The sequence below is a fragment of the Echiichthys vipera genome, assembly GCF_963691815.1.
Source record: "Echiichthys vipera genome assembly, chromosome: 6".
Lineage (NCBI taxonomy): Eukaryota > Metazoa > Chordata > Actinopteri > Perciformes > Trachinidae > Echiichthys > Echiichthys vipera.
Window position 1 is genome coordinate 2,514,456 of NC_139831.1, and position 16,438 is coordinate 2,530,893.

Sequence of the window (16,438 nt, forward strand, 5' to 3'; positions counted from 1 at the left end):
CGTGCGACAGTAGGTGACGGCCATTTTCGATTTGAGATAACACTACCCCGTCAAAATGTAGTGAGTACACAGTGTACATCATGTCTGATTATTGACAACAAATTACATTTCGCTTCTCTACGAAGTTATTTTACAGCTCGTTCTTGAACTCAATGTTCTGCTTGACAATTAAAAATCTGCTGCGAAGAAAGTTCCCTTGCGGAAGTAAATGGACTTGTACTTATATAGCGCCTTTCTAGTCTTCTGACTACTCAAGGCGCTTTCACGGTGTTTGTCACATTCACCCGTTCACACAGACATTCACACAGATGGCCGTGGACATCTACAGACCATCTAATCTGATCTAACCATTCACACCACGTTTACACACCCATGTGCAGCACAGGGAGCAATTCGGGGTTCAGTGTCTTGCCCAAGGACACTTTGACATGTGGACCGGGGGAGGTGGGGATCGACTCGCCAACCTCTCAAATGGAGGATGACCCACTCTTCCACTGAGCCACAGTCGCCCCATGCACAGCTCAAAGTTTTTATGCTTCATGTAAGCGTACTAATGGAAGTATGCAGTTTGAGACACGGCTCGAGTCTTGAAGGCCTAACAGAACCAATTTGACAACGTAATTCAGTGTTCGATACAAGGCTATGAGCTTCCGCGGAACTGTTCGCAGAAGAAAGCATTTTATTTCCCTCCTATTTCCACCTCTTGTTCTACAGAAGCTAGACTGCCATCGTGCTAGAAGAGCAAAATTCAAGATCTTGAAAGTGTCAAGAACTCATGTCAAAATGTGGATTTTGGATCAGATTTGATTTAGGTCGAGGGATCATCCACGCGAGCAAACACCTTGTTTGAATCCCAGTTTCAAAAATGAAATCACTGCTGTTTTGTTCAGAAATGACACATTTACACAACACCATCATGGTTTTAGTTGTATTTAGTGTGGTCCCCATAGACCATGGGTGTCAAAGTGATCCAGTAAAGAGTCGCTGTGGCTGCAGGTTTTCATTCCAACCAATCAAAAACACACCTGACTCGACTTACTCAGCCACCTGAACTGTCTTCACATGGTTGATTTGTTGGACCAGGTGTGTTTTTGATTGGTTAGAATGAAAACCTGCAGCCACAGCGACCCTTTACTGGATCAGTTTGACACCCCTGCCATAGACAATCAAAGCGTTGACCACTGGGGAACAGTAGCGGGTACTGTACATGTTGTCATTTGCTGTCACACCATCCATGATTGGTTAAAGGTGGGTTCTACGTTAAGCCCTTGATTGACTGGTGAAGTGTCTCTTTATAAACTATTTATTCATGTTTTATTTATTTCTTCTTCACACATGAATGAAAATGCCAACGTCTGTTTCTACTTGGTTTGACTCTTTGTGAATTTGCTGCCAATTTAGTTGAATGCACCCGAGGTGAGCTAACCTTTCCCGTCCTATTTTAACGCAAACGTTTACCTTGATCGAATTTCATCGACATCGAGACCAAAGAAATTCCGGTGAGACTTTACTATTTCTTTTCTCACGCCGAAACAAAGACGAGCATGCCGAATCTGGCTTTTATTGTCCGTGTGAGGCCTGCGGGAGAGACGCAGCAGCCCGTTCAGCGTGTGCATGCATCCCAAAGACCACCACTAAACTAAAAAAACATACTCTATTTCCTCAAAAAGTATTTTGTGGCTGAATAAAACTAGATCAGTGGTGTCAAACTCAAACTCACAGTGGGCCAAATTTAAAAACTGTGACAAAGTTTTGGGCCAAACTCAAATGTGCATGTGTTCCCTTCTCTCCAGATGTGTAACGTTGAACCTTTCCAGTGCAGGTCCTTGTTCTTGTCGTGGTGTTTCTTCTGTTTGATTCTTTGGTTACAGCCACGGTGACAAACAGCTCTTTACCTTCACACACAGATCATCTGCCGAAAGCTCCTGTCCTCCATCTTTCTTTGGGTCGTTTTTGTGGTGTTTCCATCTGTTTGTAGTCATTTTGTCACATTTTTCTGGTGTTTTTCACCTGTTTTAGTAATTTTGTCATGTTTTTGTGGTGTTTTGCGTCTGTTTTTAGTTGTTTCATCAGTTTTTGTGGTGTTTTCACCTGTTTTTAGTAATTTTGTCACGTTATTGTGGTGTTTTTCATCTTTTTTTAGTCATTTTGTCACATTTTTCTGGTGTTTTTCACCTGTTTTAGTAATTTTGTCATGTTTTTGTGGTGTTTTGCGTCTGTTTTTAGTTGTTTCATCAGTTTTTGTGGTGTTTTCACCTGTTTTTAGTAATTTTGTCACGTTATTGTGGTGTTTTTCATCTGTTTTTAGTCATTTTGTCACATTTTTCTGGTGTTTTTCACCTGTTTTAGTAATTTTGTCATGTTCTTGTGGTGTTTTGCATCTGTTTTTAGTTGTTTCATCAGTTTTTGTAGTGTTTTCATCTTTCTTTCTTTCTTTCGTGGTGTTTCTTCTGTTTGATTCTTTGGTTACAGCCACGGTGACAAACAGCTCTTTACCTTCAGACACAGATCATCTGCCTCCCACCGTTGCTGAAAGCTCCTGTCCTCCATCTTTCTTTGGGTCGTTTTTGGGGAGGGGTGGATTAAGTTTGTCCAAAGAGACTGGTAGCATTTATGCTCGTGTTTGTGAACAGAAAAGTAGACGTGTATGTGCTTTATACTCATAGAACTTTGATATGATCTTGCGGGCCAAATATAATTTCACCACGGGCCAGATTTGGCCCACGGGCCGGAGTTTGACACCCCTGAACTAGATCATTTAACTGTAGACTGAGTCTGAGAAAACTGGCTTGTGAGTTGTTGCGTCTCACTGCCACTGAGTATACTCTGCATCCTGCATCTCTCAGTCCAGTGAAATATCATAGTGATTTGTCATATAGCATTTAAGTAGATGTACTGTAAATGGAAAACGATCTCTATTTAGTGAAACTACCTAAATATATAGACATTTGTCGATGAAACAAAGCATGTGGGTTATCCGTAGATGATCCGGTGGCTTTTAGTTATGCAGCGGTGTATGATCAGTACATTGTTCCATGAGTTTGTAACTTAAAATAACTTTAAGGGACTAATGATGAAGCTGTCGTAAGCACTATAACAACATTTCCTTTTTCATTTTCTAGCTCAGATAGGACTTTTCACTAGACAAAGCCATATTGTTTAGATCGCAATAATTACTTAAAATGCTAAAAAGAGAATATTTCAACATTGAAAGTTTACTGTCTCATGTTTGTTTTCTGTAGAAAAGAAGATATCCGCATATTTGTTTGTTAATCCTCAACATTCTCCTATCTTTAAACACGTATACGTGTGTATACGCAAAGAAAATGTACGTAGAAAACTGTCCTTGTGTACTACATGTGTACTGTAAGCGTGTGTTTATACGTGTGTCTTTCTGTGTGTTTGTAACGTGTGACCATGTTGTTGATTCATATAGTCCTGGTTTATACTTCGTAAATGTGTCTTTGAACTATTTTGTGCACAGGCGGAAGCTAGGGCGGCCCCCTAGCCGGGCCACGTCTTAAAAGAATTATACTTAACACATTCCTTTAAAATGTTGAGCATGCAAATGTTTGGTAGAGAAGAGAATACACCAAATGTCAAAAGACAAAAAAAAACAACAACAAAAACAGACAACTTCCTGTTTCTGTAGGAGTCTCCGGGCAACAGAACCTGTGCATTGGATCCACGACGATCAGCCGCAGTTTGTGATGGGCTTGTTTAGCGTTCGATGTTCTTTATCGTTTTGAGTGAGATGAGCGGAGGTTTGGTGACGATAAGGCCGCGATCACAACGGAGCTTTGGGCCTCATTCACCAACATCTGCCAACGTGTGCATGTTCTTAAGAAAAGTCTGCAACGGATTCATGACGTGTTCTTGAAAATCTGAATTCTGATGATGAATCCGATTTCCTCGTAGGTTAAAAGCGCTCGCCAGTTGATTCTTATCGGCAGGTCATTGCCTCGCAAATCCACAAAAGGTTATGAGACTGCAGGGTTGTGTGCAAACGGCCACAAACAGAAATGGAAACCAAAAGTTAAGTTGAGAACGGCCAAATTAAAGTCTTCATAGGGTGGAGGTAGAGACGAAATATATAAAAACAACAACAACAACACTTAGACAGTTCAGAAGTGGAGGAACTTCTGCAGAACATTTCTTATAAAAGTAGAGAAACCATCGCTAACCAGAGGAGGAGGTCTGAGACACCACTTATCTCCAGTTTACAATGCTGCCCTTTCATCCCTTCATTCAACAATCCAACCTCAAAGAACAACTGTTCACAAATGTCCTCCTGTGACTCCAACGACTGTCGTTAAGACTCAATAGAGCACTAACCAAGTCCAGACCTACTTCCACCAACGCCTGGACCAGGACCAGGACCAGCACTAACGAAGTCCAGACCAACTTCCCACCAACGACTGCCACTCTAACTACGGTCGTTGGCACTTGGAGCACAAAGGGTTCCAGTGACATCATCGGCCTTGTGAGAGGTTAAATACCTGGATCTCCACACCAGTTAGTTGGACCAGTCCCAGCCTGGTCCTGGTCCTGGTCCTGGTCCTGGTCCTGGTCCTGGTCCAGTCCCAGCCTGGTCAGATGCGTACATGAACTGATGAAGCCTCTTGGATGAGAGGTGAAACATCTTCCTGACAAACAACCAAGTCCAGTTGCTTTTGACTGAAATTGCTTTGAGGATAACGACGACCTGGACACATGAGAACATTCACAGACTTACAAAATTCGTTTCTGTATGCAGATAAATCCTAAATCATCAACATTGAACATAATCCTTTGTGATCACGGCCTTTCGACATCGATTAATTGAACGCTTGGGGCTTTTAAAAAGAAAATGGGGGACGTGCAATTAAAAAAAAGAATACTTTAACTAAAATATTTGTGTTTTTTAATAACCTGTTGGTTTCCGTTTTGATTTAAATATAAAAATACTTCATCTCTTTATAAGAAACCAACCTGCAGAGAGATTGATTTTACGGATGCTGGAGTAATGCATGAGCGTCAGCCGCATAGATTAAGTTGGTTTTTAGTGGTCGTCGTATGAGGAGAATCACCTTGATGTACTTTATTTATTACGTGAATACAGGGATTCCTACATTTCCTTCCTACAGTTTCACATAAAGCACGTTGATTAGGTTCGTTCAAGCCTTGTATCTCCCAGATGGATGGGGAGTCGGGGACACAAGTCCTGGACTAGTCTTAATTCACGGGCGCTTGGTGGAAACTACAGCCATACATCCTCTGTATGTAAAATAGTCTCTCAGCGGGACTCTTCTCGAGGCGTCACAGCGTGTGAACTGCTTTTGAAAAGGGCTATTACCATGTCGTCTGTATGCGAGGTCAGTGGCAACTCATATGTCGCTTATCTTGGTGTGATCGTGTTTTTAAATCATCCTGGTTGCATGAGATAGTTGAGTGTGTCAAAACTGTGTTTGCGGAGCCGGTGTGGCTTTTCAGTTTAGGTAAATCCTTGGTTTGACAGGCAGTAGTGTAAAAGCAAGGAGTGGTCTCTCTAACTAGGGGGTTTATGCTCCTTTGGATGCATTAGCTGTATATTTTCCTAACACATGAGGGTGTAGATAAAGACATGAAAGGCCTCAGACACATGAAACGGCTACATCAAGTCCTGGCCGGGGTTTCTCTCGAACATCTTAGCTCATAAGCTACCATTGACGGGGACGGTTTTAGGAGAGACTCAAGCTAAAGAGCTTTAAGCTAACTGGAAAAAAAATGGATTATCAAAGCAACTTCTGTTGTCAGGAGCCCGGAAACAGGCTTGGCTTGGAACTGCCATTCGGAAATCACAGTTCATCTTCCCCCAACGCCAAAAAAAAGGCTTCTCCGTCATGTTCGGTGATATTTCTCACATCTATTATATCAACACGAAAAAATGTATTCTAGCAGTTAAAGATAAAAGACACCTGTTTACGTCTTAAATGAAAACTTTATTACATGCATTGAGCGATTGAGACGGAGAGGAGTAAAAAAACGTTCATTTAAACTTTATCGTTACTCCAAACGAGGCTGGACTGTTGTACGAACACTGTAATGATGTCATAACAATTACAAATACTATTGTAACTGCCCTGCTGATTCCTGCCAGTTAACGCGTCTTGCTCGGCGAGTGTTTTTCAACGTCATGTCAAGAAGCTTGTCTTATCGCCACGTTTACGTTTCCTCCGGTGGAAGACGAGATATTTGGCGAGTTGTTGTTGTTAGCACAACTGTGAAGAGAAAACTCTTTCAATACATTCCAGTCTTTTTGGCATTTGCACTAAAATACGTCGAAATGTTTCACTAGCCAGAGTCGCGGCAAACTTGCTTCTGATTGGCTGCCCTGTATGGCTGTCAGGCTCGATGGGCGGTGGGCTTGCCTTGCCGCCAGGCCAGGGTTGGATGGAAAGTTGAATCGTGGTCATTAAGGACGCACTCACACTGTGCGTCCGTACCGTGCCCGGTGTTTTTGGTTCCTTGTCCCCCCCTCCAGGCCCGTTTGTACTCACACTACCTGGGCCTCGGAGAATGCTTCTTGCTGCCTATACGTCATCACGCCGTAACACGTCACACGCATTGATGACGTCATGGCGATGCGTGGCTTTGTTTCCAAATCTTTCCGTAGACCTCGGAGTTTTTGTGCGTCTTGTCGACTGTTTTTGAATCTTTTCATCGACCAAATCTGCAGTAAACACTCCACCTCCGCATCACACCAACGTGAACCTTTCGCCGCCATTGTTTTAAATGTCCGCGCATGGTCCCTCCTTCTTTTTTCTACGTCCCAACAGGCGCACAGGAAATGACGTCAGAGCCGCCGTAGGCCTCGTGCTCGTACACGTGCGCACGCTCGTGCTCGTACATGCGCAAACACGCTTTACAAAAGCCCACCTCTACCAAACGGGCCGTGGACGGCAAGCGTGCTGCAGCTAGGCGCGGTGCGGTTGCACTCACACTGGTCAAACGAACTAGACTTTACCCGTACAAAGTTTTTGGGCGCGGTACGGAAGGACAGTGTGAGTAACTGGGAAGACGTGTTTCTGAGTGCTGCGATGGAAGAGACCCACTGAGTTTCCCCCTGTTTCAAGTTATTGTCCGCGTGCTAAATGTAAACAATGAAGCAACAGGTGAGCCCACGCACTTTACCCGTTAGCCTGGCAGCCAAACATCTCCTCCATCGTCAAACTTATACATACGGACAGCCAAGCCTCGGAAATAAGATCCGTTTCCCGGGGTTGTGTTCGCTGCGTCACAAGTTTTTTAATGGCATCTAAGGAGTCACCACTATCAACTGCCTGTGTTTACGTTCATCGTCCGCCAGCCCTCCAAACGGTAAAGGTGAAAGATGTGACACCGTAGTGAGCGCGGTTTCAATACCTGGCTTAAATCCCTTTAGTTTGGCCGTCTGTGCCAACCAACACAATTGGCGACGTTCACAAGTTTGCGGATGATGGTGCGTTGTTCGTAGCTCTCTTGCTTCACTGTGCGGCGAAGCACCTCGAGACCCCGTGTGGAGGCGCTGGAGTCGGCATTGAACCGTGGTAAACATTGGAAAAGTGTGTAAAAGATATAGACGACTGAAAAACGGGGGAATGGGATTTTCTTGAAGTTGCTTCATTTCAATCAAGAGGGTGTTTCTTTTTAACTTCAGGGTGAAATAATTTCAGGGTGCAAAGGTTAAGAATGTAAAATATGAGTTGTTCTGCTGTTTGTTCCTTAACTGCATGTCATATATTCTATGTGGAGCCCAATCACTGTAAAACTGTCTCATCAATGGAATTGAATCGTTCTTTTTGGAAATTAAAATGCATAATAACACTAATTAAAAAAAGGTTTATAAACACCAGCTGTGTTTTTATTCTCTGTTCGCTCAAATGTGTCGACTCTTGGACCCAAAGCCGTTATTTCAGAATCAAAACAACGGAGTTCAAGGACCTCGGGATCACGTTCACGAGTGAGGGGACGATGGAGCGTGAGTTTGGTTGGAGAATCGGAGCAGCGGGGGCGGAGCTGCAGTCGCTCTACCGCACCGTTGTGACCAAAAGAGAGCTGAGGAAGACAAAGCTCTGGATCTACCCTCAGTCCTGGTTCCTACCCTCACCTGTGGTCATGAAAGCTGGGTCAGGACCCAAAGAACCAGGTCCAGGTCAGGACCCAAAGAACCAGGTCCAGGTCCAAGCGTCTGAAATGTGTTTCCTCAGGAGGGGGTCTGGAGTCTCCCTTAGGGCGCACTCACACTGTCCTTCCGTCCCGTGCCCCGTGCTTTAGGGTCCTTGCCCCCCCCTCCAGGCCCGTTTGTACTCACACTACCTGGGCCTCGCGCAAATGCTTCTTGCTGCCTATACGTCATCACGCCGTAACACGTCACACGCATTGATGACGTCATGGCGATGCGTGGCTTTGTTTCCAGATCTTTCCGTAGACCTCGGAGTTTTTGTGCGTCTTGTCGACTGTTTTTGAATCTTTTCATCGACCAAATCTGCAGTAAACACTCCACCTGCGCATCACACCAACGTAAACCTTTCACCGCCATTGTTTTAAATGTCCGCGCATGGTCCCTCCTTCTTTTTTCTATGTCCCAACAGGCGCACAGGAAATGACCTCAGAACCACCGTAGGCCTCGTGCTCATACACGTGCGCACGTTCGTGCCCGTACATGTGAAAACGCGCTCTACAAAAGCCCACCTCTCTCCGGGGGCCGTGGACGGCAAGCTGGCCGCAGTTATGCGCGGAGTGGTTGCACTCTGGTCAAACAAACTAGGCTTTAGCTCAAAAAACAGTTTTCGCCCGGTGCGGAAGGACAGTGTGAGTGCGCCCTAAGAGAGAGGGGGAGAAGTTCAGCATCCGTGAGGAACTCGGAGTAGAGCCGCTGCTCCTTTGCGTTGAAAGGAGCCAGTTGAGGTGGTTCAGGATCATCTGGTCTGGATGAACCCTGGGCGCCTCCCTAGGGAGGTGTTCCAGGCACGTCCAGCTGGGAGGAGGCCTCGGGGAAGACCCAGGACCAGGTGGAGAGATTAGATCTCCACACTGGCCTGGGAACGCCTCGGGATCCCCCAGTTAGAGCTGGTTAATGTGGCCCGGGAAAGGGAAGTTTGGGGTCCCCTGCTAAAGCTGCTGCCCCTGAGACCCGACCCCGGATAAGAGGCTGAAGATGAGATGAAAACAAAATGGCTGCTGTGACAGAAGGACTCGTGTGTGTACCCCTGGTAGTGACACAGATATAAAGCCCTACAGGCCGAGCATCGCCAGGAACCAGCTGACTCACGAGCTACGAGAGGTAAGAACCACAGAAACTTGATTATGTGTGGGGAAAAAGTTTATTTTATTGTTTATTTGTTTTCCGTGAAGATTAAGATTTCACTTTTTGTTTTGATTTGACAATTTTTTTGGACATACGATGACTTTTTATTCCTATTTTGACTTAATTTGACTATTTTTTGGACATACTTTGACTTTTTATTCCTCTTTTGACTTCATTTTACTATTTTTTGGGGTATTTTCTGAGACTTTATTCCTCTTTTGACTTCATTTGACTATTTTTTGGGGTACTTTCTGAGACTTTATTCCTCTTTTGACTTCATTGGACTATTTTTTATTTTATTTATGACTTTTTATTCCTATTTTGACTTAATTTGACTATTTTTTATTTTATTTATGACTTTTTATTCCTATTTTGACTTAATTTAACTATTTTTTTGGACATACTTTGACTTTTTACTCCTATTTTGACTTAATTTTACTACTTTTTGGGGTATTTTCTGAGACTTAATTCCTTTTTTGACTTCATTGGACTATTTTTTGGACACACTGTGACTTTTTATTCCTCTTTTGACTTAATTAGACTATTTTTTGGGACATACTATGACTTTTTATTCATATTTTGACTTCATTTGACTATTTTTTTGGACATACGATGACTTTTTATTCCTAGTTTGACTTAATTTGAGTATTTTTTGGACATACTGGGACTTTTTATTCCTCTTTTGACTTAATTTGACTATTTTTCGGACATACGATGACTTTTTATTCCTCTTTTGACTTAATTAGACTATTTTTTGGGACATACTATGACTTTTTATTCATATTTTGACTTCATTTGACTATTTTTTTGGACATACGATGACTTTTTATTCCTAGTTTGACTTAATTTGAGTATTTTTTGGACATACTGTGACTTTTTATTCCTCTTTTGACTTAATTTGACTATTCTTTTGGATTTTCTGAGACTTTATTCCTCTTTTGACTTAATTTGACTATTTTTTAGACATACTGTGAATTTTTATTCCTCTTAACTTCATTTGACTATTTTTTGGAAACACTGTGACTTTTTATTCCTCTTTTGACTTCATTTGACTATTTTTTGGGGTATTTTCTGAGACTTTATTCCTCTTTTGACTTAATTTGACTATTTTCTGGACATACTGTGAATTTTTATTCCTCTTTTAACTTCATTTGACTATTTTTTGGACATACTGTGACTTTTTATTCCTCTTTTGACTTAATTTGACTATTCTTTTGGATTTTCTGTGACTTTTTATTCCTCTTTTGACTTAATTTGACTATTTTTTGTGGTATTTTCTGAGACTTTATTCCTCTTTTGACTTCATTTTACTATTTTTTGGACAAACTGATTTTTTATTCCTCTTTTGACTTCATTTGAATATTTTTTGGACACACTGTGACTTTTTATTCCGCTTTTGACTTCATTTGAGTATTTTTTGGGGTATTTTCTGAGACTTTATTCCTCTTTTGACTTCATTGGACTATTTTTTGGGACATTCTGTGACTTTTTATTCCTCTTTTGACTTAATTTGACTATTCTTTTGGATTTTCTGTGACTTTTTATTCCTCATTTGACTTAATTTGACTATTTTTTGGACATACTGTGACTTTTTATTCCTCATTTGACTTCATTTGAGTATTTTTTTGGACACACTGTGACTTTTTATTCCTCTTTTGACTTCATTTTACTATTTTTTGGACACACTGTGACTTTTTATTCCTCTTTTGACTTAATTTTACTATTTTTTGGGGTATTTTCTGAGACTTTATTCCTCTTTTGACTTCGTTTGACTTCATTTTTTTGGACAAACTGATTTTTATTCCTCTTTTGACTTAATTTGACTATTTTTTTGGACATACTGTGACTTTTTATTCCTCTTTTGACTTCATTTGACTATTTTTTGGACATACTGTGACTTTTTATTCCTCTTTTGACTTCATTTGACTATTTTTTGGACACACTATGACTTTTTATTCCTCTTTTGACTTCATTTTACTATTTTTTGGGGTATTTTCTGAGACTTTATTCCTCTTTTGACTTCATTTGTCTATTTTTTGGGGTATTTTCTGAGACTTTATTCCTCTTTTGACTTCATTTGTCTATTTTTTGGGGTATTTTCTGAGACTTTATTCCTCTTTTGACTTCATTTGACTATTTTTTGGGGTACTTTCTGAGACTTTATTCCTCTTTTGACTTCATTTGACTATTTTTTGGACACACGGTGAATTTTTATTCCTCTTTTGACTTCATTTGACTTCATTTTTTGGACAAACTGATTTTTTATTCCTCTTTTGACTTCATTTGACTATTTTTTGGACACACTGTGACTTTTTATTCCGCTTTTGACTTCATTTGAGTATTGTTTTGGACACACTGTGACTTTTTATTCCTCTTTTGACTTCATTTTACTATTTTTTGGGGTATTTTCTGAGACTTTATTCCTCTTTTGACTTCATTGGACAATTTTTTGGGACATTCTGTGACTTTTTATTCCTCTTTTGACTTAATTTGACTATTCTTTTGGATTTTCTGTGACTTTTTATTCCTCTTTTGACTTAATTTGACTATTTTTTGGACATACTGTGACTTTTTATTCCTCTTTTGACTTCATTTGACTATTTTTTGGGGTATTTTCTGAGACTTTATTCCTCTTTTGACTTAATTTGACTATTTTTTTGGGCATACTGTGACTTTTTATTCCTCTTTTGACTTCATTTGACTATTTTTTGGACACACTGTGACTTTTCATTCCTCTTTTGACTTCATTTGACTATTTTTTGGGGTATTTTCTGAGACTTTATTCCTCTTTTGACTTAATTTGACTATTTTTTTGGGCATACTGTGACTTTTTATTCCTCTTTTGACTTCATTTGACTATTTTTTGGACATACTGTGACTTTTTATTCCTCTTTTGACTTCATTTGACTATTTTTTGGACACACTATGACTTTTTATTCCTCTTTTGACTTCATTTTACTATTTTTTGGGGTATTTTCTGAGACTTTATTCCTCTTTTGACTTCATTTGTCTATTTTTTGGGGTATTTTCTGAGACTTTATTCCTCTTTTGACTTCATTTGACTATTTTTTGGACACACTGTGACTTTTTATTCCTCTTTTGACTTCATTTGTCTATTTTTTGGGGTATTTTCTGAGACTTTATTCCTCTTTTGACTTCATTTGACTATTTTTTGTGGTACTTTCTGAGACTTTATTCCTCTTTTGACTTTGTTTGACTTCATTTTTTTGGACAAACTGATTTTTATTCCTCTTTTGACCTAATTTGACTATTTTTTTGGACCTACTGTGACTTTTTATTCCTCTTTTGACTTCATTTGACTATTTTTTGGACATACTGTGACTTTTTATTCCTCTTTTGACTTCATTTGACTATTTTTTGGGATATTTTCTGAGACTTTATTCCTCTTTTGACTTCATTGGACTATTTTCTGGACATACTGGGACTTTTTATTCCTCTTTTGACTTCATTTGACTATTTTTTGGACACACTGTGAATTTTTATTCCTCTTTTGACTTCATTTGACTTCATTTTTTGGACAAACCGATTTTTTATTCCTCTTTTGACTTCATTTGAGTATTGTTTTGGACACACTGTGACTTTTTATTCCTCTTTTGACTTCATTTGACTTCATTTTTTGGACAAACTGATTTTTTATTCCTCTTTTGACTTCATTTGAGTATTGTTTTGGACACACTGTGACTTTTTATTCCTCTTTTGACTTCATTTTACTATTTTTTGGGGTATTTTCTGAGACTTTATTCCTCTTTTGACTTCATTTGACTATTTTTTGGAGACACTGTGACTTTTTATTCCTCTTTTGACTTCATTTGAGTATTTTTTGGACATACTGTGACTTTTTATTCCTCTTTTGACTTCATTTGACTATTTTCTGGACATACTGTGACTTTTTATTCCTCTTTTGACTTCATTTGACTATTTTTTGGGGTATTTTCTGAGACTTTATTCCTCTTTTGACTTCATTTAACTATTTTTGGACACACTGACTTTTTATTCCTCTTTTGACTTAATTTTACTATTTTTGGGGGTATTTTCTGAGACTTTATTCCTCTTTTGACTTTATTTTACTATTTTTTGGGGTATTTTCTGAGACTTTATTCCTCTTTTGACTTCATTTGACTATTTTTTGGACACACTGTGACTTTTTATTCCTCTTTTGACTTAATTTTACTATTTTTTGGGGTATTTTCTGAGACTTTATTCCTCTTTTGACTTCATTTGACTATTTTTTGTGGTATTTTCTGAGACTTTATTCCTCTTTTGACTTCATTTGACTATTTTTTGGGGTATTTTCTGAGCCTTTATTCCTCTTTTGACTTCATCAGACTATTTTTTGGACACACTGTGAATTTTTATTCCTCTTTTGACTTCATTTGACAATTTTTTTGGAATTTCTGTGAATTTTTATTCCTCTTTTGACTTCATTTGACTTCATTTTTTGGACAAACTGATTTTTTATTCCTCTTTTGACTTCATTTGACTATTTTTTGGGGTATTTTCTGTGACTTTATTCCTCTTTTGAGGAGGAATAAAAGAGGAATAAAAAGTCACAGAAATTCCAAAAAAGTAGTCAAATGAAGTCAAAAGAGGAATAAAAATTCACAGAAATTCCAAAAAAATAGTCAAATGAAGTCAAAAGAGGAATAAAAAGTCACAGTGTGTCCAAAAAAATAGTCAAATGAAGTCAAAAGAGGAATAAAAAGTCAAAAAATACCCGAAAAAATTGTCAAATGAAGTCAAAAGAGGAATAAAGTCACAGAAAATACCAGAAAAAATGGTCAAATTTAGTCAAAAGAGGAATAAAAAGTCACAGAAAAAAACAAAAAATCGTTAAATGAAGTCAAAAGAGGAATAAAAATTTACAGAAATTCCAAAAAAATAGTCAAATGAAGTCAAAAGAGGAATAAAAAGTCACAGTATGTCCAAAAAAATTGTCAAATTATTTCAAAAGAGGAATAAAAATTTACAGAAATTCCAAAAAAATAGTCAAATTAAGTCAAAAGAGGAACAAAAATTTACAGAAATTCCAAAAAAATAGTCAAATGAAGTCAAAAGAGGAATAACAAGTCATAAAATACCCGAAAAAATAGTCAAATTAAGTCAAAAGCGGAATAAAAAGTCACAGTGTGTCCAAAAAAATAGTTAAATTAAGTCAAAAGAGGAATAAAAATTTACAGAAATTCCAAAAAAATAGTCAAATGAAGTCAAAAGAGGAACAAAAATTTACAGTATGTCCAAAAAAAATAGTTAAATTAAGTCATTTCACTATTTTTTCGGGTATTTTATGACTTTTTATTCCTCTTTTGACTTCATTTGACTATTTTTTTGGAATTTCTGTAAATTTTTATTCCTCTTTTGACTTAATTTGACAATTTTTTTGGAATTTCTGTGACTTTTTATTCCTCTTTTGACTTCATTTAACTATTTTTTCGGGTATTTTTTGACTTTTTATTCCTCTTTTGACTTCATTTGACTATTTTTTTGGAATTTCTGTAAATTTTTGTTCCTCTTTTGACTTCATTTGACTATTTTTTGGAATTTCTGTAAATTTTTATTCCTCTTTTGACTTAATTTGACTATTTTTTTGGAATTTCTGTAAATTTTTATTCCTCTTTTGACTTCATTTGACTATTTTTTCTGGTATTTTCTGTGACTTTATTCCTCTTTTGACTTCATTTGACAATTTTTTCGGGTATTTTTTGACTTTTTATTCCGCTTTTGACTTCATTTGACTATTTTTTGATGGCATTTTATTCCTCTTTTGACTTAATTTGACTATTTTTTCGGGTATTTTTTGACTTTTTATTCCTCTTTTGACTTCATTTGATTATTTTTTTGGAATTTCTGTAAATTTTTATTCCTCTTTTGACTTAATTTGACTATTTTTTCGGGTATTTTTTGACTTTTTATTCCTCTTTTGACTTCATTTGACTATTTTTTGGACATACTGTGACTTTTTATTCCGCTTTTGACTTAATTTGACTACTTTTTTATGACATTTTATTCCTCTTTTGACTTCATTTGAATATTTTTTCGGGTATTTTATGACTTTTTATTCCTCTTTTGACTTCATTTGACTATTTTTTTGGAATTTCTGTAAATTTTTGTTCCTCTTTTGACTTCATTTGACTATTTTTTTGGACATACGGTGACTTTTTATTCCTCTTTTGACTAAATTTGACTATTTTTTGGACACACTGTGACTTTTTATTCCTCTTTTGACTTCATTTGACTATTTTTTTGGAATTTCTGTAAATTTTTATTCCTCTTTTGACTTCATTTGACTATTTTTTCTGGTATTTTCTGTGACTTTATTCCTCTTTTGACTTCATTTGACAATTTTTTCGGGTATTTTTTGACTTTTTATTCCGCTTTTGACTTCATTTGACTATTTTTTGATGGCATTTTATTCCTCTTTTGACTTAATTTGACTATTTTTTCGGGTATTTTTTGACTTTTTATTCCTCTTTTGACTTCATTTGATTATTTTTTTGGAATTTCTGTAAATTTTTATTCCTCTTTTGACTTAATTTGACTATTTTTTCGGGTATTTTTTGACTTTTTATTCCTCTTTTGACTTCATTTGACTATTTTTTGGACATACTGTGACTTTTTATTCCGCTTTTGACTTAATTTGACTACTTTTTTATGACATTTTATTCCTCTTTTGACTTCATTTGAATATTTTTTCGGGTATTTTATGACTTTTTATTCCTCTTTTGACTTCATTTGACTATTTTTTGGAATTTCTGTAAATTTTTGTTCCTCTTTTGACTTCATTTGACTATTTTTTTGGACATACGGTGACTTTTTATTCCTCTTTTGACTAAATTTGACTATTTTTTGGACACACTGTGACTTTTTATTCCTCTTTTGACTTCATTTGACAATTTCTTCGGGTATTTTTTGACTTTTTATTCCTCTTTTGACATTTGACTATTTTTTCTGGTATTTTCTGTGACTTTATTCCTCTTTTGACTTCATTTGACTATTTTTTGGACAAACTGTGACTTTTTATTCCTCTTTTGACTTAATTTGACTATTTTTTGGACATGACTGTTTGATGTGCTGCGTGACTGTTGTGTTGTGCTGCCATCTTGTGGACATTGT